Here is a 24,911-nt window from a genome sequence, read left to right on the forward strand (position 1 = left end):
GCCCATGTGAGATCAAGGCCAGACAGAGAAGTCTGTCCTAGCCCCTTTTGTGTACCAGCAGTCTTTGAATGTACCTCTCATTTGTCTTGCCTTGGTGACCCAAAAGTTTCCTTGCCTTGCCCTGCCTTGCCTCCCTAGCCTTGCACTCCCTCCAGTGCCTACGCCCACACTTGACCTGCCTACTGCTTTCCTCCAGGGAAACCTAGCCTTGCCTAGCCCCTCCTGTTTCTGCCTGGCCTTCCTATGCCCATCCTTGCCTAGAAGTTCTGGGCCTTCTCTCACCTACCACTCCATTTGCTTGCCCCTCATGGCTCCAGCCTTGTCAGCTTCTCCCTTGACTTGCCTACAATTGCGCCTACACTTGGTTTGCATTGCAAAGAGCGGTAGGCAAGGCAAAGCAAAGCAAGGAAGGTCTTTCTAGGTCTTGCCAGGCAAGGCACACATAAGGAAGCAAGCAAGCAAAACAAGAGTAGACTAGCCACAGCATCAAAGGCAAGGCAAGGCCAAGTGACTCTGAGTGCCTTTCCTTGGCAAGTAAAAGATATAGTGACAATGTAATAGGGCAGGCGTTAAAGGTACCATGAGGAGGTATAGTCCAGCAAGATATTTATGTTGTAGACCCTTCTGTGCAGGAGCCATTGTTGGACATAGTACAGGACATGGCATACAGTTTGGCTTGGTAAGTTCCTGAAGGAGAATGGCAATGCTTTCTCATGGGAAGGAAAGCACGTAGCCCCAGAGTTGGAGGTGCAGATAAGAAGCTGTGTCGCGCAGCTCAAGGACGACAGCAGCTTCTTGTGCCGGCATATTTGGAAGCACTCCCTCAATTTGTACAGTCATTGAGTCAGTATCCATCTTTGGAAGGCTGTCTGCCTCTAGTAAGAGTGTTCTGACACCATTGTATGGGATCAGTCACTGGATGTTTTGGATTTTGGAGGAGGGGATGCCATTTCTCTTGAAATGAGCTTCTTGTTCTTCTCTTTGGCAAAGAAATTAAGTTTGGATGGGCACTTTGGGTGGTCTCAGTGAATTTAAAGGTTTTTCCCAAGAGGTTTCCCTGTGGGTTAGAGCTGTTGAACTGACAGTGGGAATCTAGACACCAAGTTGTTGAGCTTTTTGTCCTTGTAGCTTTAGTGTGTGAGTAGTCCCTGTTGCCATGCTGCTTGGATCTTGACTCTGAGACTGAAAGCTTAGGAGCGTAGAGCTGAAAAGAAAAGTGTCAATAGCAGGGTGTGTGTTCATTGTTTGATGGGTGAAGTTGAAATTGTAGGCAGCAAAGAACTTTCTCTCTCCGCTGGCACATTTGTTGAGCGGATGTCTTTGAGTTTGTTACCGGACTCTGCGAGAGTGAAAATGTTTGTTAGGGCAGAGGATTTCGTGTTGCCCTTTGAGTGTGGTGCAAAAGTGTTTGCACACTTGGAAGGGGAAGATCAGCAAAGTCTTTTTTTCCTGGCACAGTTAATTTGAGAGCAGGGACGTTTCCAACTCGGCTCTGTCCTTTGGAGCTGGCCTCGGTGCGTTTCCTTCTTTTGTTAGTCGACAGCGCCATCGTGTGGTTATTTTGATGAGCGCTGGCAGCCGGTGCCAGGGAAAAAGCCAAGCTGTTTGCGGCTCCGGCCTCAATGGTGTAGGAGCAGCGCAGGGAAGAGCTCCGCTGGGGGTCCTGGCTCTTAGAGACTGAGAGAATGTGATCCTGTATGTAGCACAGAAGGAAGTGGAATTGTTTCATTGTGGGCTGTGCAGTTTATAAGCTGCAAATGAAAAGGCAATTGCAGCGCAGCCTCTTCTTTTCTGTGTGATCAGCTGCTCAACATGTAACTCGCACACACTGAACTGCATCCACCTCCCTGGAGATATAAAATGTGTATATCACTTTCCTCAAACTCTATGTATTACCTTGCACTCTAGCAGATCCCAAACCGCTTCAAAACGTCCAGCAGCTACTCAAAAAGAAAAAGTCCAACAAAAAGCTAGTGCTGGCCTTTAGAGTGCCTTTGCAGTCCGTAAAATAGACGAAATGCACTAGGGCTTTGAATGTTTCTTCCCAACTATATAAATTCTCTCCAAGTGGCAAAGTCCATCATTACAGCAAAATTTTTCAGCTGGAGTTCTGACTGAGAGATGTGCCAGGACAGAAGGCATTTGCTGACCTACCCTTTTTCCCTGTGTAACTTGGTATTTGCAGTACAATTATTTTCAGTGTCGCTGTGTCCAAGCAGCTAGAGATTACACAGATAGAAGTGTCAAGAGAGATGCTGCTAAAGTACGCCCTTCTTATAGCAGCATTTAAATGGCACACAACTCCTTGCTGCTTTTTCTTTCCCAGAGACACCTGCTGTCAATTTTTTCACTCTGGCTTCTTGATCAAAAATGTCCACCTGAAATGTTATACAGAAATAGGCTCCAGGTGTAAAAACCAGTACGGGGCTACATTTTCTGCGTGCTCCACATAAGTCACATCAAACTCACTCATCAAACTTCACTCTCTCCTTCCATTCTCCACTGCCTCTACCATTGTGTTCTCTGGATCTCAGAGTCTAAAGGCAGGCGCAATAGTTTCCACTGAGGGGTTGGAAGAGGTGTACAAGCAGCACAAATAGCTTCTGCGCTGCGCAGGCCATTTCTCTGCATTTTAGAGCCTAAGGGAAAGCGCTAGTGTTCCTGCGGAGAGCTGCAACAGCTGCAGAATATGTGTTGTCTTGGCACATGTTTGCAATCCACCATGATGGATCCTTAGTGAAACCAAACTGTGGTTCTGCTTCAAACATCTCACCCTGCTTGGCCACAAAGCTTTCGCTGACATGTCCCATTGCCTTTTTATTGCCGCGTTTCATTTTCAGAGTTTGTACGGAATCATTGCACTTTGCTTCTAAGCAGAACGTCGATACTGCTGGAGTCTCATATGTCCATTTTCTTCTCACACAAAAAAACTGCTTCCTTTAAAACATGCTGATGCCACCTGCTTTCTTGCTCAGCTGTAATTTTAGGGGTGTTCTCTGTCCCGCTTACAGTCTGAATCTAAACTAAGAAGGTTATGGGACACAGATGTGCCAAGACAAATAGTTTGCTTGGACCTTGCCACGTGTATTCAAGAGCATCCTTTCACTCCACCATCAAGTCTCTGCTTTACATCCTGCAAACTTCACACACACATACATACATACATACTGGAATGAGGCAATTTCTTTCTTTCTTTCTCAGCTACACTCACCTATCCCCCACGCTAACTTCTTTACCGCTTTTCTCTTGGCCTTGCTATGCATACTTTTTCTCTTAAGACACCCATTGTCTGGCCTACCCCTTCCCTACATTGCCTTGCCTTTCCTTTCCTATCCAACCTTGCATTTCTTTGTCATTCCTGGCCATTGTTTTCCTCTTCCTTCCTGACCCATCCATGTCTTTCCCTTGCCCTTCCTACCAGTCCAGTGCCTTGCACCACCCATCCCCCTTGCCACTTTGTCCAGTTTCCCTTCCCCTTTGTCCAGCTCCAATCTTTCATTTCCTTCTCCTTCTAGGACTCTCATTGCCTTGCTTGCCTCTCCTTTGTCTTGCCTGGCAAAGCCACCACTTTTCTTGGCGTTACCTTTGAACCTCTCCTCTCCCTTGCCTTGCATTCCCTTGCTCACTCGTCCCCCACCTGGAATTCAATACCCCTCTTTTTGCGGCATTTCTTCATCTTGCCTTGCCCTGCCTGCTTCTCCTAGGACTCTCAAGGCTTTCACGTACCTCCAGCGTTTCAGGAGCATGTGAGAGGAAGCCCAAAAGAGGTCACGAGCAAACACACCCATCTGTCCTGGCAGCTTGCTTCTGGCACCTATCCTTACATGTCTTGAATTTTGGACATAAAATTCACATTTCACCTTTGCGCTTCAGGACCAGAATGACAGTTCTTTTGTATACCAAGGAAAGCAGGTAATCCAAGTGTTTTAGGTGCAGATTAGAGATGGCCCATGTGAGATCAAGGCCAGACAGAGAAGTCTGTCCTAGCCCCTTTTGTGTACCAGCAGTCATTGAATGTACCTCTCATTTGTCTTGTTTTGGTGACCCAAAAGTTTCCTTGCCTTGCCCTGCCTTGCCTCCCTAGTCTTGCACTCCCTCCAGTGCCTATGCCCACACTTGACCTGCCTACTGCTTTCCTCCAGGGAAACCTAGCCTTGCCTAGGCCTTCCTGTTTCTGCCTGGCCTTCCTATGCCCATCCTTGCCTAGAAGTTCTGGGCCTTCTCTCACCTACCACTCCATTTGCTTGCCCCTCATGGCTCCAGCCTTGTCAGCTTCTCCCTTGACTTGCCTACAATTGCGCCTACACTTGGTTTGCATTGCAAAGAGCCGTAGGCAAGGCAAAGCAAAGCAAGGAAGGTCTTTCTAGGTCTTGCCAGGCAAGGCACACATAAGGAAGCAAGCAAGCAAAACAAGAGTAGACTAGCCACAGCATCAAAGGCAAGGCAAGGCCAAGTGACTCTGAGTGCCTTTCCTTGGCAAGTAAAAGATATAGTGACAATGTAATAGGGCAGGCGTTAAAGGTACCATGAGGAGGTATAGTCCAGCAAGATATTTATGTCGTAGACCCTTCTGTGCAGGAGCCATTGTTGGACATAGTACAGGACATGGCATACAGTTTGGCTTGGTAAGTTCCTGAAGGAGAATGGCAATGCTTTCTCATGGGAAGGAAAGCACGTAGCCCCAGAGTTGGAGGTGCAGATAAGAAGCTGTGTCGCGCAGCTCAAGGACGACAGCAGCTTCTTGTGCCGGCATATTTGGAAGCACTCCCTCAATTTGTACAGTCATTGAGTCAGTATCCATCTTTGGAAGGCTGTCTGCCTCTAGTAAGAGTGTTCTGACACCATTGTATGGGATCAGTCACTGGATGTTTTGGATTTTGGAGGAGGGGATGCCATTTCTCTTGAAATGAGCTTCTTGTTCTTCTCTTTGGCAAAGAAATTAAGTTTGGATGGGCACTTTGGGTGGTCTCAGTGAATTTAAAGGTTTTTCCCAAGAGGTTTCCCTGTGGGTTAGAGCTGTTGAACTGACAGTGGGAATCTAGACACCAAGTTGTTGAGCTTTTTGTCCTTGTAGCTTTAGTGTGTGAGTAGTCCCTGTTGCCATGCTGCTTGGATCTTGACTCTGAGACTGAAAGCTTAGGAGCCTAGAGCTGAAAAGAAAAGTGTCAATAGCAGGGTGTGTGTTCATTGTTTGATGGGTGAAGTTGAAATTGTAGGCAGCAAAGAACTTTCTCTCTCAGCTGGCACATTTGTTGAGCGGATGTCTTTGAGTTTGTTACCGGACTCTGCGAGAGTGAAAATGTTTGTTAGGGCAGAGGATTTCGTGTTGCCCTTTGAGTGTGGTGCAAAAGTGTTTGCACACTTGGAGGGGGAAGATCAGCAAAGTCTTTTTTTCCTGGCACAGTTAATTTGAGAGCAGGGACGTTTCCAACTCGGCTCTGTCCTTTGGAGCTGGCCTCGGTGCGTTTCCTTCTTTTGTTAGTCGACAGCGCCATCGTGTGGTTATTTTGATGAGCGCTGGCAGCCGGTGCCAGGGAAAAAGCCAAGCTGTTTGTGGCTCCGGCCTCATTATTGTAGGAGCAGCGCAGGGAAGAGCTCCGCTGGGGGTCCTGGCTCTTAGAGACTGAGAGAATGTGATCCTGTATGTAGCACAGAAGGAAGTGGAATTGTTTCATTGTGGGCTGTGCAGTTTATAAGCTGCAAATGAAAAGGCAATTGCAGCGCAGCCTCTTCTTTTCTGTGTGATCAGCTGCTCAACATGTAACTCGCACACACTGAACTGCATCCACCTCCCTGGAGATATAAAATGTGTATATCACTTTCCTCAAACTCTATGTATTACCTTGCACTCTAGCAGATCCCAAACCGCTTCAAAACGTCCAGCAGCTACTCAAAAAGAAAAAGTCCAACAAAAAGCTAGTGCTGGCCTTTAGAGTGCCTTTGCAGTCCGTAAAATAGACGAAATGCACTAGGGCTTTGAATGCTTCTTCCCAACTATATAAATTCTCTCCAAGTGGCAAAGTCCATCATTACAGCAAAATTTTTCAGCTGGAGTTCTGACTGAGAGATGTGCCAGGACAGAAGGCATTTGCTGACCTACCCTTTTTCCCTGTGTAACTTGGTATTTGCAGTACAATTATTTTCAGTGTCGCTGTGTCCAAGCAGCTAGAGATTACACAGATAGAAGTGTCAAGAGAGATGCTGCTAAAGTACGCCCTTCTTATAGCAGCATTTAAATGGCACACGACGCCTTGCTGCTTTTTCTTTCCCAGAGACACCTGCTGTCAATTTTTTCACTCTGGCTTCTTGATCAAAAATGTCCACCTGAAATGTTATACAGAAATAGGCTCCAGGTGTAAAAACCAGTACGGGGCTACATTTTCTGCGTGCTCCACATAAGTCACATCAAACTCACTCATCAAACTTCACTCTCTCCTTCCATTCTCCACTGCCTCTACCATTGTGTTCTCTGGATCTCAGAGTCTAAAGGCAGGCGCAATAGTTTCCACTGAGGGGTTGGAAGAGGTGTACAAGCAGCACAAATAGCTTCTGCGCTGCGCAGGCCATTTCTCTGCATTTTAGAGTCTAAGGGAAAGCGCTAGTGTTCCTGCGGAGAGCTGCAACAGCTGCAGAATATGTGTTGTCTTGGCACATGTTTGCAATCCACCATGATGGATCCTTAGTGAAACCAAACTGTGGTTCTGCTTCAAACATCTCACCCTGCTTGGCCACAAAGCTTTCGCTGACATGTCCCATTGCCTTTTTATTGCCGCGTTTCATTTTCAGAGTTTGTACGGAATCATTGCACTTTGCTTCTAAGCTGAACGTCGATACTGCTGGAGTCTCATATGTCCATTTTCTTCTCACACAAAAAAACTGCTTCCTTTAAAACATGCTGATGCGACCTGCTTTCTTGCTCAGCTGTAATTTTAGGGGTGTTCTCTGTCCCGCTTACAGTCTGAATCTAAACTAAGAAGTTTATGGGACACAGATGTGCCAAGACAAATAGTTTGCTTGGACCTTGCCACGTGTATTCAAGAGCATCCTTTCACTCCACCATCAAGTCTCTGCTTTACATCCTGCAAACTTCACACACACATACATACATACATACTGGAATGAGGCAATTTCTTTCTTTCTTTCTCAGCTACACTCACCTATCCCCCACGCTAACTTCTTTACCGCTTTTCTCTTGGCCTTGCTATGCATACTTTTTCTCTTAAGACACCCATTGTCTGGCCTACCCCTTCCCTACATTGCCTTGCCTTTCCTTTCCTATCCAACCTTGCATTTCTTTGTCATTCCTGGCCATTGTTTTCCTCTTCCTTCCTGACCCATCCATGTCTTTCCCTTGCCCTTCCTACCAGTCCAGTGCCTTGCACCACCCATCCCCCTTGCCACTTTGTCCAGTTTCCCTTCCCCTTTGTCCAGCTCCAATCTTTCATTTCCTTCTCCTTCTAGGACTCTCATTGCCTTGCTTGCCTCTCCTTTGTCTTGCCTGGCAAAGCCACCACTTTTCTTGGCGTTACCTTTGAACCTCTCCTCTCCCTTGCCTTGCATTCCCTTGCTCACTCGTCCCCCACCTGGAATTCAATACCCCTCTTTTTGCGGCATTTCTTCATCTTGCCTTGCCCTGCCTGCTTCTCCTAGGACTCTCAAGGCTTTCACGTACCTCCAGCGTTTCAGGAGCATGTGAGAGGAAGCCCAAAAGAGGTCACGAGCAAACACACCCATCTGTCCTGGCAGCTTGCTTCTGGCACCTATCCTTACATGTCTTGAATTTTGGACATAAAATTCACATTTCACCTTTGCGCTTCAGGACCAGAATGACAGTTCTTTTGTATACCAAGGAAAGCAGGTAATCCAAGTGTTTTAGGTGCAGATTAGAGATGGCCCATGTGAGATCAAGGCCAGACAGAGAAGTCTGTCCTAGCCCCTTTTGTGTACCAGCAGTCTTTGAATGTACCTCTCATTTGTCTTGTTTTGGTGACCCAAAAGTTTCCTTGCCTTGCCCTGCCTTGCCTCCCTAGTCTTGCACTCCCTCCAGTGCCTATGCCCACACTTGACCTGCCTACTGCTTTCCTCCAGGGAAACCTAGCCTTGCCTAGGCCTTCCTGTTTCTGCCTGGCCTTCCTATGCCCATCCTTGCCTAGAAGTTCTGGGCCTTCTCTCACCTACCACTCCATTTGCTTGCCCCTCATGGCTCCAGCCTTGTCAGCTTCTCCCTTGACTTGCCTACAATTGCGCCTACACTTGGTTTGCATTGCAAAGAGCGGTAGGCAAGGCAAAGCAAAGCAAGGAAGGTCTTTCTAGGTCTTGCCAGGCAAGGCACACATAAGCAAGCAAGCAAAACAAGAGTAGACTAGCCACAGCATCAAAGGCAAGGCAAGGCCAAGTGACTCTGAGTGCCTTTCCTTGGCAAGTAAAAGATATAGTGACAATGTAATAGGGCAGGCGTTAAAGGTACCATGAGGAGGTATAGTCCAGCAAGATATTTATGTCGTAGACCCTTCTGTGCAGGAGCCATTGTTGGACATAGTACAGGACATGGCATACAGTTTGGCTTGGTAAGTTCCTGAAGGAGAATGGCAATGCTTTCTCATGGGAAGGAAAGCACGTAGCCCCAGAGTTGGAGGTGCAGATAAGAAGCTGTGTCGCGCAGCTCAAGGACGACAGCAGCTTCTTGTGCCGGCATATTTGGAAGCACTCCCTCAATTTGTACAGTCATTGAGTCAGTATCCATCTTTGGAAGGCTGTCTGCCTCTAGTAAGAGTGTTCTGACACCATTGTATGGGATCAGTCACTGGATGTTTTGGATTTTGGAGGAGGGGATGCCATTTCTCTTGAAATGAGCTTCTTGTTCTTCTCTTTGGCAAAGAAATTAAGTTTGGATGGGCACTTTGGGTGGTCTCAGTGAATGTAAAGGTTTTTCCCAAGAGGTTTCCCTGTGGGTTAGAGCTGTTGAACTGACAGTGGGAATCTAGACACCAAGTTGTTGAGCTTTTTGTCCTTGTAGCTTTAGTGTGTGAGTAGTCCCTGTTGCCATGCTGCTTGGATCTTGACTCTGAGACTGAAAGCTTAGGAGCGTAGGGCTGAAAAGAAAAGTGTCAATAGCAGGGTGTGTGTTCATTGTTTGATGGGTGAAGTTGAAATTGTAGGCAGCAAAGAACTTTCTCTCTCAGCTGGCACATTTGTTGAGCGGATGTCTTTGAGTTTGTTACCGGACTCTGCGAGAGTGAAAATGTTTGTTAGGGCAGAGGATTTCGTGTTGCCCTTTGAGTGTGGTGCAAAAGTGTTTGCACACTTGGAGGGGGAAGATCAGCAAAGTCTTTTTTTCCTGGCACAGTTAATTTGAGAGCAGGGACGTTTCCAACTCGGCTCTGTCCTTTGGAGCTGGCCTCGGTGCGTTTCCTTCTTTTGTTAGTCGACAGCGCCATCGTGTGGTTATTTTGATGAGCGCTGGCAGCCGGTGCCAGGGAAAAAGCCAAGCTGTTTGTGGCTCCGGCCTCATTATTGTAGGAGCAGCGCAGGGAAGAGCTCCGCTGGGGGTCCTGGCTCTTAGAGACTGAGAGAATGTGATCCTGTATGTAGCACAGAAGGAAGTGGAATTGTTTCATTGTGGGCTGTGCAGTTTATAAGCTGCAAATGAAAAGGCAATTGCAGCGCAGCCTCTTCTTTTCTGTGTGATCAGCTGCTCAACATGTAACTCGCACACACTGAACTGCATCCACCTCCCTGGAGATATAAAATGTGTATATCACTTTCCTCAAACTCTATGTATTACCTTGCACTCTAGCAGATCCCAAACCGCTTCAAAACGTCCAGCAGCTACTCAAAAAGAAAAAGTCCAACAAAAAGCTAGTGCTGGCCTTTAGAGTGCCTTTGCAGTCCGTAAAATAGACGAAATGCACTAGGGCTTTGAATGCTTCTTCCCAACTATATAAATTCTCTCCAAGTGGCAAAGTCCATCATTACAGCAAAATTTTTCAGCTGGAGTTCTGACTGAGAGATGTGCCAGGACAGAAGGCATTTGCTGACCTACCCTTTTTCCCTGTGTAACTTGGTATTTGCAGTACAATTATTTTCAGTGTCGCTGTGTCCAAGCAGCTAGAGATTACACAGATAGAAGTGTCAAGAGAGATGCTGCTAAAGTACGCCCTTCTTATAGCAGCATTTAAATGGCACACGACGCCTTGCTGCTTTTTCTTTCCCAGAGACACCTGCTGTCAATTTTTTCACTCTGGCTTCTTGATCAAAAATGTCCACCTGAAATGTTATACAGAAATAGGCTCCAGGTGTAAAAACCAGTACGGGGCTACATTTTCTGCGTGCTCCACATAAGTCACATCAAACTCACTCATCAAACTTCACTCTCTCCTTCCATTCTCCACTGCCTCTACCATTGTGTTCTCTGGATCTCAGAGTCTAAAGGCAGGCGCAATAGTTTCCACTGAGGGGTTGGAAGAGGTGTACAAGCAGCACAAATAGCTTCTGCGCTGCGCAGGCCATTTCTCTGCATTTTAGAGTCTAAGGGAAAGCGCTAGTGTTCCTGCGGAGAGCTGCAACAGCTGCAGAATATGTGTTGTCTTGGCACATGTTTGCAATCCACCATGATGGATCCTTAGTGAAACCAAACTGTGGTTCTGCTTCAAACATCTCACCCTGCTTGGCCACAAAGCTTTCGCTGACATGTCCCATTGCCTTTTTATTGCCGCGTTTCATTTTCAGAGTTTGTACGGAATCATTGCACTTTGCTTCTAAGCTGAACGTCGATACTGCTGGAGTCTCATATGTCCATTTTCTTCTCACACAAAAAAACTGCTTCCTTTAAAACATGCTGATGCGACCTGCTTTCTTGCTCAGCTGTAATTTTAGGGGTGTTCTCTGTCCCGCTTACAGTCTGAATCTAAACTAAGAAGTTTATGGGACACAGATGTGCCAAGACAAATAGTTTGCTTGGACCTTGCCACGTGTATTCAAGAGCATCCTTTCACTCCACCATCAAGTCTCTGCTTTACATCCTGCAAACTTCACACACACATACATACATACATACTGGAATGAGGCAATTTCTTTCTTTCTTTCTCAGCTACACTCACCTATCCCCCACGCTAACTTCTTTACCGCTTTTCTCTTGGCCTTGCTATGCATACTTTTTCTCTTAAGACACCCATTGTCTGGCCTACCCCTTCCCTACATTGCCTTGCCTTTCCTTTCCTATCCAACCTTGCATTTCTTTGTCATTCCTGGCCATTGTTTTCCTCTTCCTTCCTGACCCATCCATGTCTTTCCCTTGCCCTTCCTACCAGTCCAGTGCCTTGCACCACCCATCCCCCTTGCCACTTTGTCCAGTTTCCCTTCCCCTTTGTCCAGCTCCAATCTTTCATTTCCTTCTCCTTCTAGGACTCTCATTGCCTTGCTTGCCTCTCCTTTGTCTTGCCTGGCAAAGCCACCACTTTTCTTGGCGTTACCTTTGAACCTCTCCTCTCCCTTGCCTTGCATTCCCTTGCTCACTCGTCCCCCACCTGGAATTCAATACCCCTCTTTTTGCGGCATTTCTTCATCTTGCCTTGCCCTGCCTGCTTCTCCTAGGACTCTCAAGGCTTTCACGTACCTCCAGCGTTTCAGGAGCATGTGAGAGGAAGCCCAAAAGAGGTCACGAGCAAACACACCCATCTGTCCTGGCAGCTTGCTTCTGGCACCTATCCTTACATGTCTTGAATTTTGGACATAAAATTCACATTTCACCTTTGCGCTTCAGGACCAGAATGACAGTTCTTTTGTATACCAAGGAAAGCAGGTAATCCAAGTGTTTTAGGTGCAGATTAGAGATGGCCCATGTGAGATCAAGGCCAGACAGAGAAGTCTGTCCTAGCCCCTTTTGTGTACCAGCAGTCTTTGAATGTACCTCTCATTTGTCTTGTTTTGGTGACCCAAAAGTTTCCTTGCCTTGCCCTGCCTTGCCTCCCTAGTCTTGCACTCCCTCCAGTGCCTATGCCCACACTTGACCTGCCTACTGCTTTCCTCCAGGGAAACCTAGCCTTGCCTAGGCCTTCCTGTTTCTGCCTGGCCTTCCTATGCCCATCCTTGCCTAGAAGTTCTGGGCCTTCTCTCACCTACCACTCCATTTGCTTGCCCCTCATGGCTCCAGCCTTGTCAGCTTCTCCCTTGACTTGCCTACAATTGCGCCTACACTTGGTTTGCATTGCAAAGAGCGGTAGGCAAGGCAAAGCAAAGCAAGGAAGGTCTTTCTAGGTCTTGCCAGGCAAGGCACACATAAGCAAGCAAGCAAAACAAGAGTAGACTAGCCACAGCATCAAAGGCAAGGCAAGGCCAAGTGACTCTGAGTGCCTTTCCTTGGCAAGTAAAAGATATAGTGACAATGTAATAGGGCAGGCGTTAAAGGTACCATGAGGAGGTATAGTCCAGCAAGATATTTATGTCGTAGACCCTTCTGTGCAGGAGCCATTGTTGGACATAGTACAGGACATGGCATACAGTTTGGCTTGGTAAGTTCCTGAAGGAGAATGGCAATGCTTTCTCATGGGAAGGAAAGCACGTAGCCCCAGAGTTGGAGGTGCAGATAAGAAGCTGTGTCGCGCAGCTCAAGGACGACAGCAGCTTCTTGTGCCGGCATATTTGGAAGCACTCCCTCAATTTGTACAGTCATTGAGTCAGTATCCATCTTTGGAAGGCTGTCTGCCTCTAGTAAGAGTGTTCTGACACCATTGTATGGGATCAGTCACTGGATGTTTTGGATTTTGGAGGAGGGGATGCCATTTCTCTTGAAATGAGCTTCTTGTTCTTCTCTTTGGCAAAGAAATTAAGTTTGGATGGGCACTTTGGGTGGTCTCAGTGAATGTAAAGGTTTTTCCCAAGAGGTTTCCCTGTGGGTTAGAGCTGTTGAACTGACAGTGGGAATCTAGACACCAAGTTGTTGAGCTTTTTGTCCTTGTAGCTTTAGTGTGTGAGTAGTCCCTGTTGCCATGCTGCTTGGATCTTGACTCTGAGACTGAAAGCTTAGGAGCGTAGGGCTGAAAAGAAAAGTGTCAATAGCAGGGTGTGTGTTCATTGTTTGATGGGTGAAGTTGAAATTGTAGGCAGCAAAGAACTTTCTCTCTCAGCTGGCACATTTGTTGAGCGGATGTCTTTGAGTTTGTTACCGGACTCTGCGAGAGTGAAAATGTTTGTTAGGGCAGAGGATTTCGTGTTGCCCTTTGAGTGTGGTGCAAAAGTGTTTGCACACTTGGAGGGGGAAGATCAGCAAAGTCTTTTTTTCCTGGCACAGTTAATTTGAGAGCAGGGACGTTTCCAACTCGGCTCTGTCCTTTGGAGCTGGCCTCGGTGCGTTTCCTTCTTTTGTTAGTCGACAGCGCCATCGTGTGGTTATTTTGATGAGCGCTGGCAGATGGTGCCAGGGAAAAAGCCAAGCTGTTTGTGGCTCCGGCCTCATTGGTGTAGGAGCAGCGCAGGGAAGAGCTCCGCTGGGGGTCCTGGCTCTTAGAGACTGAGAGAATGTGATCCTGTATGTAGCACAGAAGGAAGTGGAATTGTTTCATTGTGGGCTGTGCAGTTTATAAGCTGCAAATGAAAAGGCAATTGCAGCGCAGCCTCTTCTTTTCTGTGTGATCAGCTGCTCAACATGTAACTCGCACACACTGAACTGCATCCACCTCCCTGGAGATATAAAATGTGTATATCACTTTCCTCAAACTCTATGTATTACCTTGCACTCTAGCAGATCCCAAACCGCTTCAAAACGTCCAGCAGCTACTCAAAAAGAAAAAGTCCAACAAAAAGCTAGTGCTGGCCTTTAGAGTGCCTTTGCAGTCCGTAAAATAGACGAAATGCACTAGGGCTTTGAATGCTTCTTCCCAACTATATAAATTCTCTCCAAGTGGCAAAGTCCATCATTACAGCAAAATTTTTCAGCTGGAGTTCTGACTGAGAGATGTGCCAGGACAGAAGGCATTTGCTGACCTACCCTTTTTCCCTGTGTAACTTGGTATTTGCAGTACAATTATTTTCAGTGTCGCTGTGTCCAAGCAGCTAGAGATTACACAGATAGAAGTGTCAAGAGAGATGCTGCTAAAGTACGCCCTTCTTATAGCAGCATTTAAATGGCACACGACGCCTTGCTGCTTTTTCTTTCCCAGAGAGACCTGCTGTCAATTTTTTCACTCTGGCTTCTTGATCAAAAATGTCCACCTGAAATGTCTCACAGAAATAGGCTCCAGGTGTAAAAACCAGTACGGGGCTACATTTTCTGCGTGCTCCACATAAGTCACATCAAACTCACTCATCAAACTTCACTCTCTCCTTCCATTCTCCACTGCCTCTACCATTGTGTTCTCTGGATCTCAGAGTCTAAAGGCAGGCGCAATAGTTTCCACTGAGGGGTTGGAAGAGGTGTACAAGCAGCACAAATAGCTTCTGCGCTGCGCAGGCCATTTCTCTGCATTTTAGAGCCTAAGGGAAAGCGCTAGTGTTCCTGCGGAGAGCTGCAACAGCTGCAGAATATGTGTTGTCTTGGCACATGTTTGCAATCCACCATGATGGATCCTTAGTGAAGCCAAACTGTGGTTCTGCTTCAAACATCTCACCCTGCTTGGCCACAAAGCTTTCGCTGACATGTCCCATTGCCTTTTTATTGCTGCGTTTCATTTTCAGAGTTTGTACGGAATCATTGCACTTTGCTTCTAAGCAGAACGTCGATACTGCTGGAGTCTCATATGTCCATTTTCTTCTCACACAAAAAAACTGCTTCCTTTAAAACATGCTGATGCGACCTTCTTTCTTGCTCAGCTGTAATTTTAGGGGTGTTCTCTGTCCCGCTTACAGTCTGAATCTAAACTAAGAAGTTTATGGGACACAGATGTGCCAAGACAAATAGTTTGCTTGGACCTTGCCACGTGTATTCAAAAGCATCCTTTCACTCCACCATCAAGTCTCTGCTTTACATCCTGCAAACTTCACACACACATACATACATACATACTGGAATGAGGCACTTTCTTTCTTTCTTTCTTTCTCAGCTACACTCACCTATCCCCCACGCTAACTTCTTTACCGCTTTTCTCTTGGCCTTGCTATGCATACTTTTTCTCTTAAGACACCCATTGTCTGGCCTACCCCTTCCCTACATTGCCTTGCCTTTCCTTTCCTATCCAACCTTGCATTTCTTTGTCATTCCTGGCCATTGTTTTCCTCTTCCTTCCTGACCCATCCATGTCTTCCCTTGCCCTTCCTACCAGTCCAGTGCCTTGCACCACCCATCCCCCTTGCCACTTTGTCCAGTTTCCCTTCCCCTTTGTCCAGCTCCAATCTTTCATTTCCTTCTCCTTCTAGGACTCTCATTGCCTTGCTTGCCTCTCCTTTGTCTTGCCTGGCAAAGCCACCACTTTTCTTGGCGTTCCCTTTGAACCTCTCCTCTCCCTTGCCTTGCATTCCCTTGCTCACTCGTCCCCCACCTGGAATTCAATACCCCTCTTTTTGCGGCATTTCTTCATCTTGCCTTGCCCTGCCTGCTTCTCCTAGGACTCTCAAGGCTTTCACGTACCTCCAGCGTTTCAGGAGCATGTGAGAGGAAGCCCAAAAGAGGTCACGTGCAAGCACACCCATCTGTCCTGGCAGCTTGCTTCTGGCACCTATCCTTACATGTCTTGAATTTTGGACATAAAATTCACATTTCACCTTTGCGCTTCAGGACCAGAATGACAGTTCTTTTGTATACCAAGGAAAGCAGGTAATCCAAGTGTTTTAGGTGCAGATTAGAGATGGCCCATGTGAGATCAAGGCCAGACAGAGAAGTCTGTCCTAGCCCCTTTTGTGTACCAGCAGTCTTTGAATGTACCTCTCATTTGTCTTGCCTTGGTGACCCAAAAGTTTCCTTGCCTTGCCCTGCCTTGCCTCCCTAGTCTTGCACTCCCTCCAGTGCCTACGCCCACACTTGACCTGCCTACTGCTTTCCTCCAGGGAAACCTAGCCTTGCCTAGGCCTTCCTGTTTCTGCCTGGCCTTCCTATGCCCATCCTTGCCTAGAAGTTCTGGGCCTTCTCTCACCTACCACTCCATTTGCTTGCCCCTCATGGCTCCAGCCTTGTCAGCTTCTCCCTTGACTTGCCTACAATTGCGCCTACACTTGGTTTGCATTGCAAAGAGCGGTAGGCAAGGCAAAGCAAAGCAAGGAAGGTCTTTCTAGGTCTTGCCAGGCAAGGCACACATAAGGAAGCAAGCAAGCAAAACAAGAGTAGACTAGCCACAGCATCAAAGGCAAGGCAAGGCCAAGTGACTCTGAGTGCCTTTCCTTGGCAAGTAAAAGATATAGTGACAATGTAATAGGGCAGGCGTTAAAGGTACCATGAGGAGGTATAGTCCAGCAAGATATTTATGTCGTAGACCCTTCTGTGCAGGAGCCATTGTTGGACATAGTACAGGACATGGCATACAGTTTGGCTTGGTAAGTTCCTGAAGGAGAATGGCAATGCTTTCTCATGGGAAGGAAAGCACGTAGCCCCAGAGTTGGAGGTGCAGATAAGAAGCTGTGTCGCGCAGCTCAAGGACGACAGCAGCTTCTTGTGCCGGCATATTTGGAAGCACTCCCTCAATTTGTACAGTCATTGAGTCAGTATCCATCTTTGGAAGGCTGTCTGCCTCTAGTAAGAGTGTTCTGACACCATTGTATGGGATCAGTCACTGGATGTTTTGGATTTTGGAGGAGGGGATGCCATTTCTCTTGAAATGAGCTTCTTGTTCTTCTCTTTGGCAAAGAAATTAAGTTTGGATGGGCACTTTGGGTGGTCTCAGTGAATGTAAAGGTTTTTCCCAAGAGGTTTCCCTGTGGGTTAGAGCTGTTGAACTGACAGTGGGAATCTAGACACCAAGTTGTTGAGCTTTTTGTCCTTGTAGCTTTAGTGTGTGAGTAGTCCCTGTTGCCATGCTGCTTGGATCTTGACTCTGAGACTGAAAGCTTAGGAGCGTAGGGCTGAAAAGAAAAGTGTCAATAGCAGGGTGTGTGTTCATTGTTTGATGGGTGAAGTTGAAATTGTAGGCAGCAAAGAACTTTCTCTCTCAGCTGGCACATTTGTTGAGCGGATGTCTTTGAGTTTGTTACCGGACTCTGCGAGAGTGAAAATGTTTGTTAGGGCAGAGGATTTCGTGTTGCCCTTTGAGTGTGGTGCAAAAGTGTTTGCACACTTGGAGGGGGAAGATCAGCAAAGTCTTTTTTTCCTGGCACAGTTAATTTGAGAGCAGGGACGTTTCCAACTCGGCTCTGTCCTTTGGAGCTGGCCTCGGTGCGTTTCCTTCTTTTGTTAGTCGACAGCGCCATCGTGTGGTTATTTTGATGAGCGCTGGCAGATGGTGCCAGGGAAAAAGCCAAGCTGTTTGTGGCTCCGGCCTCATTGGTGTAGGAGCAGCGCAGGGAAGAGCTCCGCTGGGGGTCCTGGCTCTTAGAGACTGAGAGAATGTGATCCTGTATGTAGCACAGAAGGAAGTGGAATTGTTTCATTGTGGGCTGTGCAGTTTATAAGCTGCAAATGAAAAGGCAATTGCAGCGCAGCCTCTTCTTTTCTGTGTGATCAGCTGCTCAACATGTAACTCGCACACACTGAACTGCATCCACCTCCCTGGAGATATAAAATGTGTATATCACTTTCCTCAAACTCTATGTATTACCTTGCACTCTAGCAGATCCCAAACCGCTTCAAAACGTCCAGCAGCTACTCAAAAAGAAAAAGTCCAACAAAAAGCTAGTGCTGGCCTTTAGAGTGCCTTTGCAGTCCGTAAAATAGACGAAATGCACTAGGGCTTTGAATGCTTCTTCCCAACTATATAAATTCTCTCCAAGTGGCAAAGTCCATCATTACAGCAAAATTTTTCAGCTGGAGTTCTGACTGAGAGATGTGCCAGGACAGAAGGCATTTGCTGACCTACCCTTTTTCCCTGTGTAACTTGGTATTTGCAGTACAATTATTTTCAGTGTCGCTGTGTCCAAGCAGCTAGAGATTACACAGATAGAAGTGTCAAGAGAGATGCTGCTAAAGTACGCCCTTCTTATAGCAGCATTTAAATGGCACACGACGCCTTGCTGCTTTTTCTTTCCCAGAGACACCTGCTGTCAATTTTTTCACTCTGGCTTCTTGATCAAAAATGTCCACCTGAAATGTCTTACAGAAATAGGCTCCAGGTGTAAAAACCAGTACGGGGCTACATTTTCTGCGTGCTCCACATAAGTCACATCAAACTCACTCATCAAACTTCACTCTCTCCTTCCATTCTCCACTGCCTCTACCATTGTGTTCTCTGGATCTCAGAGTCTAAAGGCAGGCGCAATAGTTTCCACTGAGGGGTTGGAAGAGGTGTACAAGCAGCACAAATAGCTTCTGCGCTGCGCAGGCCATTTCTCTGCATTTTAGAGCCTAAGGGAAAGCGCTAGTGTTCCTGCGGAGAGCTGCAACAGCTGCAGAATATGTGTTGTCTTGGCACATGTTTGCAATCCACCATGATGGATCCTTAGTGAAGCCAAACTGTGGTTCTGCTTCAAACATCTCACCCTGCTTGGCCACAAAGCTTTCGCTGACATGTCCCATTGCCTTTTTATTGCTGCGTTTCATTTTCAGAGTTTGTACGGAATCATTGCACTTTGCTTCTAAGCAGAACGTCGATACTGCTGGAGTCTCATATGTCCATTTTCTTCTCACACAAAAAAACTGCTTCCTTTAAAACATGCTGATGCGACCTTCTTTCTTGCTCAGCTGTAATTTTAGGGGTGTTCTCTGTCCCGCTTACAGTCTGAATCTAAACTAAGAAGTTTATGGGACACAGATGTGCCAAGACAAATAGTTTGCTTGGACCTTGCCACGTGTATTCAAAAGCATCCTTTCACTCCACCATCAAGTCTCTGCTTTACATCCTGCAAACTTCACACACACATACATACATACATACTGGAATGAGGCACTTTCTTTCTTTCTTTCTTTCTCAGCTACACTCACCTATCCCCCACGCTAACTTCTTTACCGCTTTTCTCTTGGCCTTGCTATGCATACTTTTTCTCTTAAGACACCCATTGTCTGGCCTACCCCTTCCCTACATTGCCTTGCCTTTCCTTTCCTATCCAACCTTGCATTTCTTTGTCATTCCTGGCCATTGCTTTCCTCTTCCTTCCTGACCCATCCATGTCTTCCCTTGCCCTTCCTACCAGTCCAGTGCCTTGCACCACCCATCCCCCCTTGCCACTTTGTTTGGTTTCCCTTCCCCTTTGTCCAGCTCCAATCTTTCATTTCCTTCTCCTTCTAGGACTCTCATTGCCTTGCTTGCCTCTCCTTTGTCTTGCCTGGCAAAGCCACCACTTTTCTTGGCGTTCCCTTTGAACCTCTCCTCTCCCTTGCCTTGCATTCCCTTGCTCACTCGTCCCCCACCTGGAATTCAATACCCCTCTTTTTGCTGCATTTCTTCATCTTGCCTTGCCCTGCCTGCTTCTCCTAGGACTCTCAAGGCTTTCACGTACCTCCAGCGTTTCAGGAGCATGTGAGAGGAAGCCCAAAAGAGGTCACGTGCAAGCACACCCATCTGTCCTGGCAGCTTGCTTCTGGCACCTATCCTTACATGTCTTGAATTTTGGACATAAAATTCACATTTCACCTTTGCGCTTCAGGACCAGAATGACAGTTCTTTTGTATACCAAGGAAAGCAGGTAATCCAAGTGTTTTAGGTGCAGATTAGAGATGGCCCATGTGAGATCAAGGCCAGACAGAGAAGTCTGTCCTAGCCCCTTTTGTGTACCAGCAGTCTTTGAATGTACCTCTCATTTGTCTTGCCTTGGTGACCCAAAAGTTTCCTTGCCTTGCCCTGCCTTGCCTCCCTAGTCTTGCACTCCCTCCAGTGCCTACGCCCACACTTGACCTGCCTACTGCTTTCCTCCAGGGAAACCTAGCCTTGCCTAGCCCCTCCTGTTTCTGCCTGGCCTTCCTATGCCCATCCTTGCCTAGAAGTTCTGGGCCTTCTCTCACCTACCACTCCATTTGCTTGCCCCTCATGGCTCCAGCCTTGTCAGCTTCTCCCTTGACTTGCCTACAATTGCGCCTACACTTGGTTTGCATTGCAAAGAGCGGTAGGCAAGGCAAAGCAAAGCAAGGAAGGTCTTTCTAGGTCTTGCCAGGCAAGGCACACATAAGCAAGCAAGCAAAACAAGAGTAGACTAGCCACAGCATCAAAGGCAAGGCAAGGCCAAGTGACTCTGAGTGCCTTTCCTTGGCAAGTAAAAGATATAGTGACAATGTAATAGGGCAGGCGTTAAAGGTACCATGAGGAGGTATAGTCCAGCAAGATATTTATGTCGTAGACCCTTCTGTGCAGGAGCCATTGTTGGACATAGTACAGGACATGGCATACAGTTTGGCTTGGTAAGTTCCTGAAGGAGAATGGCAATGCTTTCTCATAGGAAGGAAAGCACGTAGCCCCAGAGTTGGAGGTGCAGATAAGAAGCTGTGTCGCGCAGCTCAAGGACGACAGCAGCTTCTTGTGCCGGCATATTTGGAAGCACTCCCTCAATTTGTACAGTCATTGAGTCAGTATCCATCTTTGGAAGGCTGTCTGCCTCTAGTAAGAGTGTTCTGTCACCATTGTATGGGATCAGTCACTGGATGTTTGGATTTTGGAGGAGGGGATGCCATTTCTCTTGAAATGAGCTTCTTGTTCTTCTCTTTGGCAAAGAAATTAAGTTTGGATGGGCACTTTGGGTGGTCTCAGTGAATTTAAAGGTTTTTCCCAAGAGGTTTCCCTGTGGGTTAGAGCTGTTGAACTGACAGTGGGAATCTAGACACCAAGTTGTTGAGCTTTTTGTCCTTGTAGCTTTAGTGTGTGAGTAGTCCCTGTTGCCATGCTGCTTGGATCTTGACTCTGAGACTGAAAGCTTAGGAGCGTAGAGCAGAAAAGAAAAGTGCCAATAGCAGGGTGTGTGTTCATTGTTTGATGGGTGAAGCTGAAATTGTAGGCAGCAAAGAACTTTCTCTCTCCGCTGGCACATTTGTTGAGCGGATGTCTTTGAGTTTGTTACCGGACTCTGCGAGAGTGAAAATGTTTGTTAGGGCAGAGGATTTCGTGTTGCCCTTTGAGTGTGGTGCAAAAGTGTTTGCACACTTGGAGGGGGAAGATCAGCAAAGTCTTTTTTTCCTGGCACAGTTAATTTGAGAGCAGGGACGTTTCCAACTCGGCTCTGTCCTTTGGAGCTGGCCTCGGTGCGTTTCCTTCTTTTGTTAGTCGACACCGCCATCGTGTGGTTATTTTGATGAGCGCTGGCAGCCGGTGCCAGGGAAAAAGCCAAGCTGTTTGCGGCTCCGGCCTCATTGGTGTAGGAGCAGCGCAGGGAAGAGCTCCGCTGGGGGTCCTGGCTCTTAGAGACTGAGAGAATGTGATCCTGTATGTAGCACAGAAGGAAGTGGAATTGTTTCATTGTGGGCTGTGCAGTTTATAAGCTGCAAATGAAAAGGCAATTGCAGCGCAGCCTCTTCTTTTCTGTGTGATCAGCTGCTCAACATGTAACTCGCACACACTGAACTGCATCCACCTCCCTGAAGATATAAAATGTGTATATCACTTTCCTCAAACTCTATGTATTACCTTGCACTCTAGCAGATCCCAAACTGCTTCAAAACGTCCAGCAGCTACTCAAAAAGTCCAACAAAAAGCTAGTGCTGGCCTTTAGAGTGCCTTTGCAGTCCGTAAAATAGACGAAACGCACTAGGGCTTTGAATGCTTCTTCCCAACTATATAAATTCTCTCCAAGTGGCAAAGTCCATCATTACAGCAAAATTTTTCAGCTGGAGTTCTGACTGAGAGATGTGCCAGGACAGAAGGCATTTGCTGACCTACCCTTTTTCCCTGTGTAACTTGGTATTTGCAGTACAATTATTTTCAGTGTCGCTGTGTCCAAGCAGCTAGAGATTACACAGATAGAAGTGTCAAGAGAGATGCTGCTAAAGTACGCCCTTCTTATAGCAGCATTTAAATGGCACACGACGCCTTGCTGCTTTTTCTTTCCCAGAGAGACCTGCTGTCAATTTTTTCACTCTGGCTTCTTGATCAAAAATGTCCACCTGAAATGTCTTACAGAAATAGGCTCCAGGTGTAAAAACCAGTACGGGGCTACATTTTCTGCGTGCTCCACATAAGTCACATCAAACTCACTCATCAAACTTCACTCTCTCCTTCCATTCTCCACTGCCTCTACCATTGTGTTCTCTGGATCTCAGAGTCTAAAGGCAGGCGCAATAGTTTCCACTGAGGGGTTGGAAGAGGTGTACAAGCAGCACAAATAGCTTCTGCGCTGCGCAGGCCATTTCTCTGCATTTTAGAGCCTAAGGGAAAGCGCTAGTGTTCCTGCGGAGAGCTGCAACAGCTGCAGAATATGTGTTGTCTTGGCACATGTTTGCAATCCACCATGATGGATCCTTAGTGAAGCCAAACTGTGGTTCTGCTTCAAACATCTCACCCTGCTTGGCCACAAAGCTTTCGCTGACATGTCCCATTGCCTTTTTATTGCTGCGTTTCATTTTCAGAGTTTGTACGGAATCATTGCACTTTGCTTCTAAGCTGAACGTCGATACTGCTGGAGTCTCATATGTCCATTTTCTTCTCACACAAAAAAACTGCTTCCTTTAAAACATGCTGATGCGACCTGCTTTCTTGCTCAGCTGTAATTTTAGGGGTGTTCTCGGTCCCGCTTACAGTCTGAATCTAAACTAAGAAGTTTATGGGACACAGATGTGCCAAGACAAATAGTTTGCTTGGACCTTGCCACGTGTATTCAAAAGCATCCTTTCACTCCACCATCAAGTCTCTGCTTTACATCCTGCAAACTTCACACACACATACATACATACAAACTGGAATGAAGCACTTTCTTTCTTTCTTTCTTTCTTTCTTTCTTTCTTTCTTTCTTTCTTTCTTTCTTTCTTTTCTTTCTTTCTTTCTTTCTTTCTTTCTTTCTTTCTTTCTTTCTTTCTTTCTTTCTTTCTTTCTTTCTTTCTTTCTTTCTTTCTTTCTTTCTTTCTTTCTTTCTTTCTTTCTTTCTTTCTTTCTTTCTTTCTTTCTTTCTTTCTTTCTTTCTTTCTTTCTTTCTTTCTTTCTTTCTTTCTTTCTTTCTTTCTTTCTTTCTTTCTTTCTTTCTTTCTTTCTTTCTTTCTTTCTTTCTTTCTTTCTCAGTTACACTCACCTATCCCCCACGCTAACTTCTTTACCGCTTTTCTCTTGGCCTTGCTATGCATACTTTTCCTCTTAAGAAACCCATTGTCTGGCCTACCCCTTCCCTACATTGCCTTGCCTTTCCTTTCCTATCCAACCTTGCATTTCTTTGTCATTTTATGGCCATTGCTTTCCTCTTCCTTCCTGACCCATCCATGTCTTTCCCTTGCCCTTCCTACCAGTCCAGTGCCTTGCACCACCCATCCCCCTTGCCACTTTGTTTGGTTTCCCTTCCCCTTTGTCCAGCTCCAATCTTTCATTTCCTTCTCCTTCTAGGACTCTCATTGCCTTGCTTGCCTCTCCTTTGTCTTGCCTGGCAAAGCCACCACTTTTCTTGGCGTTCCCTTTGAACCTCTCCTCTCCCTTGCCTTGCATTCCCTTGCTCACTCGTCCCCCACCTGGAATTCAATACCCCTCTTTTTGCGGCATTTCTTCATCTTGCCTTGCCCTGCCTGCTTCTCCTAGGACTCTCAAGGCTTTCACGTACCTCCAGCGTTTCAGGAGCATGTGAGAGGAAGCCCAAAAGAGGTCACGTGCAAGCACACCCATCTGTCCTGGCAGCTTGCTTCTGGCACCTATCCTTACATGTCTTGAATTTTGGACATAAAATTCACATTTCACCTTTGCGCTTCAGGACCAGAATGACAATTCTTTTGTATACCAAGGAAAGCAGGTAATCCAAGTGTTTTAGGTGCAGATTAGAGATGGCCCATGTGAGATCAAGGCCAGACAGAGAAGTCTGTCCTAGCCCCTTTTGTGTACCAGCAGTCTTTGAATGTACCTCTCATTTGTCTTGCCTTGGTGACCCAAAAGTTTCCTTGCCTTGCCCTGCCTTGCCTCCCTAGCCTTGCACTCCCTCCAGTGCCTACGCCCACACTTGACCTGCCTACTGCTTTCCTCCAGGGAAACCTAGCCTTGCCTAGCCCCTCCTGTTTCTGCCTGGCCTTCCTATGCCCATCCTTGCCTAGAAGTTCTGGGCCTTCTCTCACCTACCACTCCATTTGCTTGCCCCTCATGGCTCCAGCCTTGTCATCTTCTCCCTTGACTTGCCTACAATTGTGCCTACACTTGGTTTGCATTGCAAAGAGCGGTAGGCAAGGCAAAGCAAAGCAAGGAAGGTCTTTCTAGGTCTTGCCAGGCAAGGCACACATAAGCAAGCAAGCAAAACAAGAGTAGACTAGCCACAGCATCAAAGGCAAGGCAAGGCCAAGTGACTCTGAGTGCCTTTCCTTGGCAAGTAAAAGATATAGTGACAATGTAATAGGGCAGGCGTTAAAGGTACCATGAGGAGGTATAGTCCAGAGAGATATTTATGTCGTAGACCCTTCTGTGCAGGAGCCATTGTTGGACATAGTACAGGACATGGCATACAGTTTGGCTTGGTAAGTTCCTGAAGGAGAATGGCAATGCTTTCTCATGGGAAGGAAAGCACGTAGCCCCAGAGTTGGAGGTGCAGATAAGAAGCTGCGTCGCGCAGCCCAAGGACGACAACAGCTTCTTGTGCCGGCATATTTGGAAGCACTCCCTCAATTTGAACAGTCATTGAGTCAGTATCCATCTTTGGAAGGCTGTCTGCCTCTAGTAAGAGTGTTCTGACACCATTGTATGGGATCAGTCACTGGATGTTTTGGATTTTGGAGGAGGGGATGCCATTTCTCTTGAAATGAG

The sequence above is a fragment of the Poecile atricapillus genome, chromosome W (assembly GCF_030490865.1).
Source record: "Poecile atricapillus isolate bPoeAtr1 chromosome W, bPoeAtr1.hap1, whole genome shotgun sequence".
NCBI classification, from domain to species: domain Eukaryota; kingdom Metazoa; phylum Chordata; class Aves; order Passeriformes; family Paridae; genus Poecile; species Poecile atricapillus.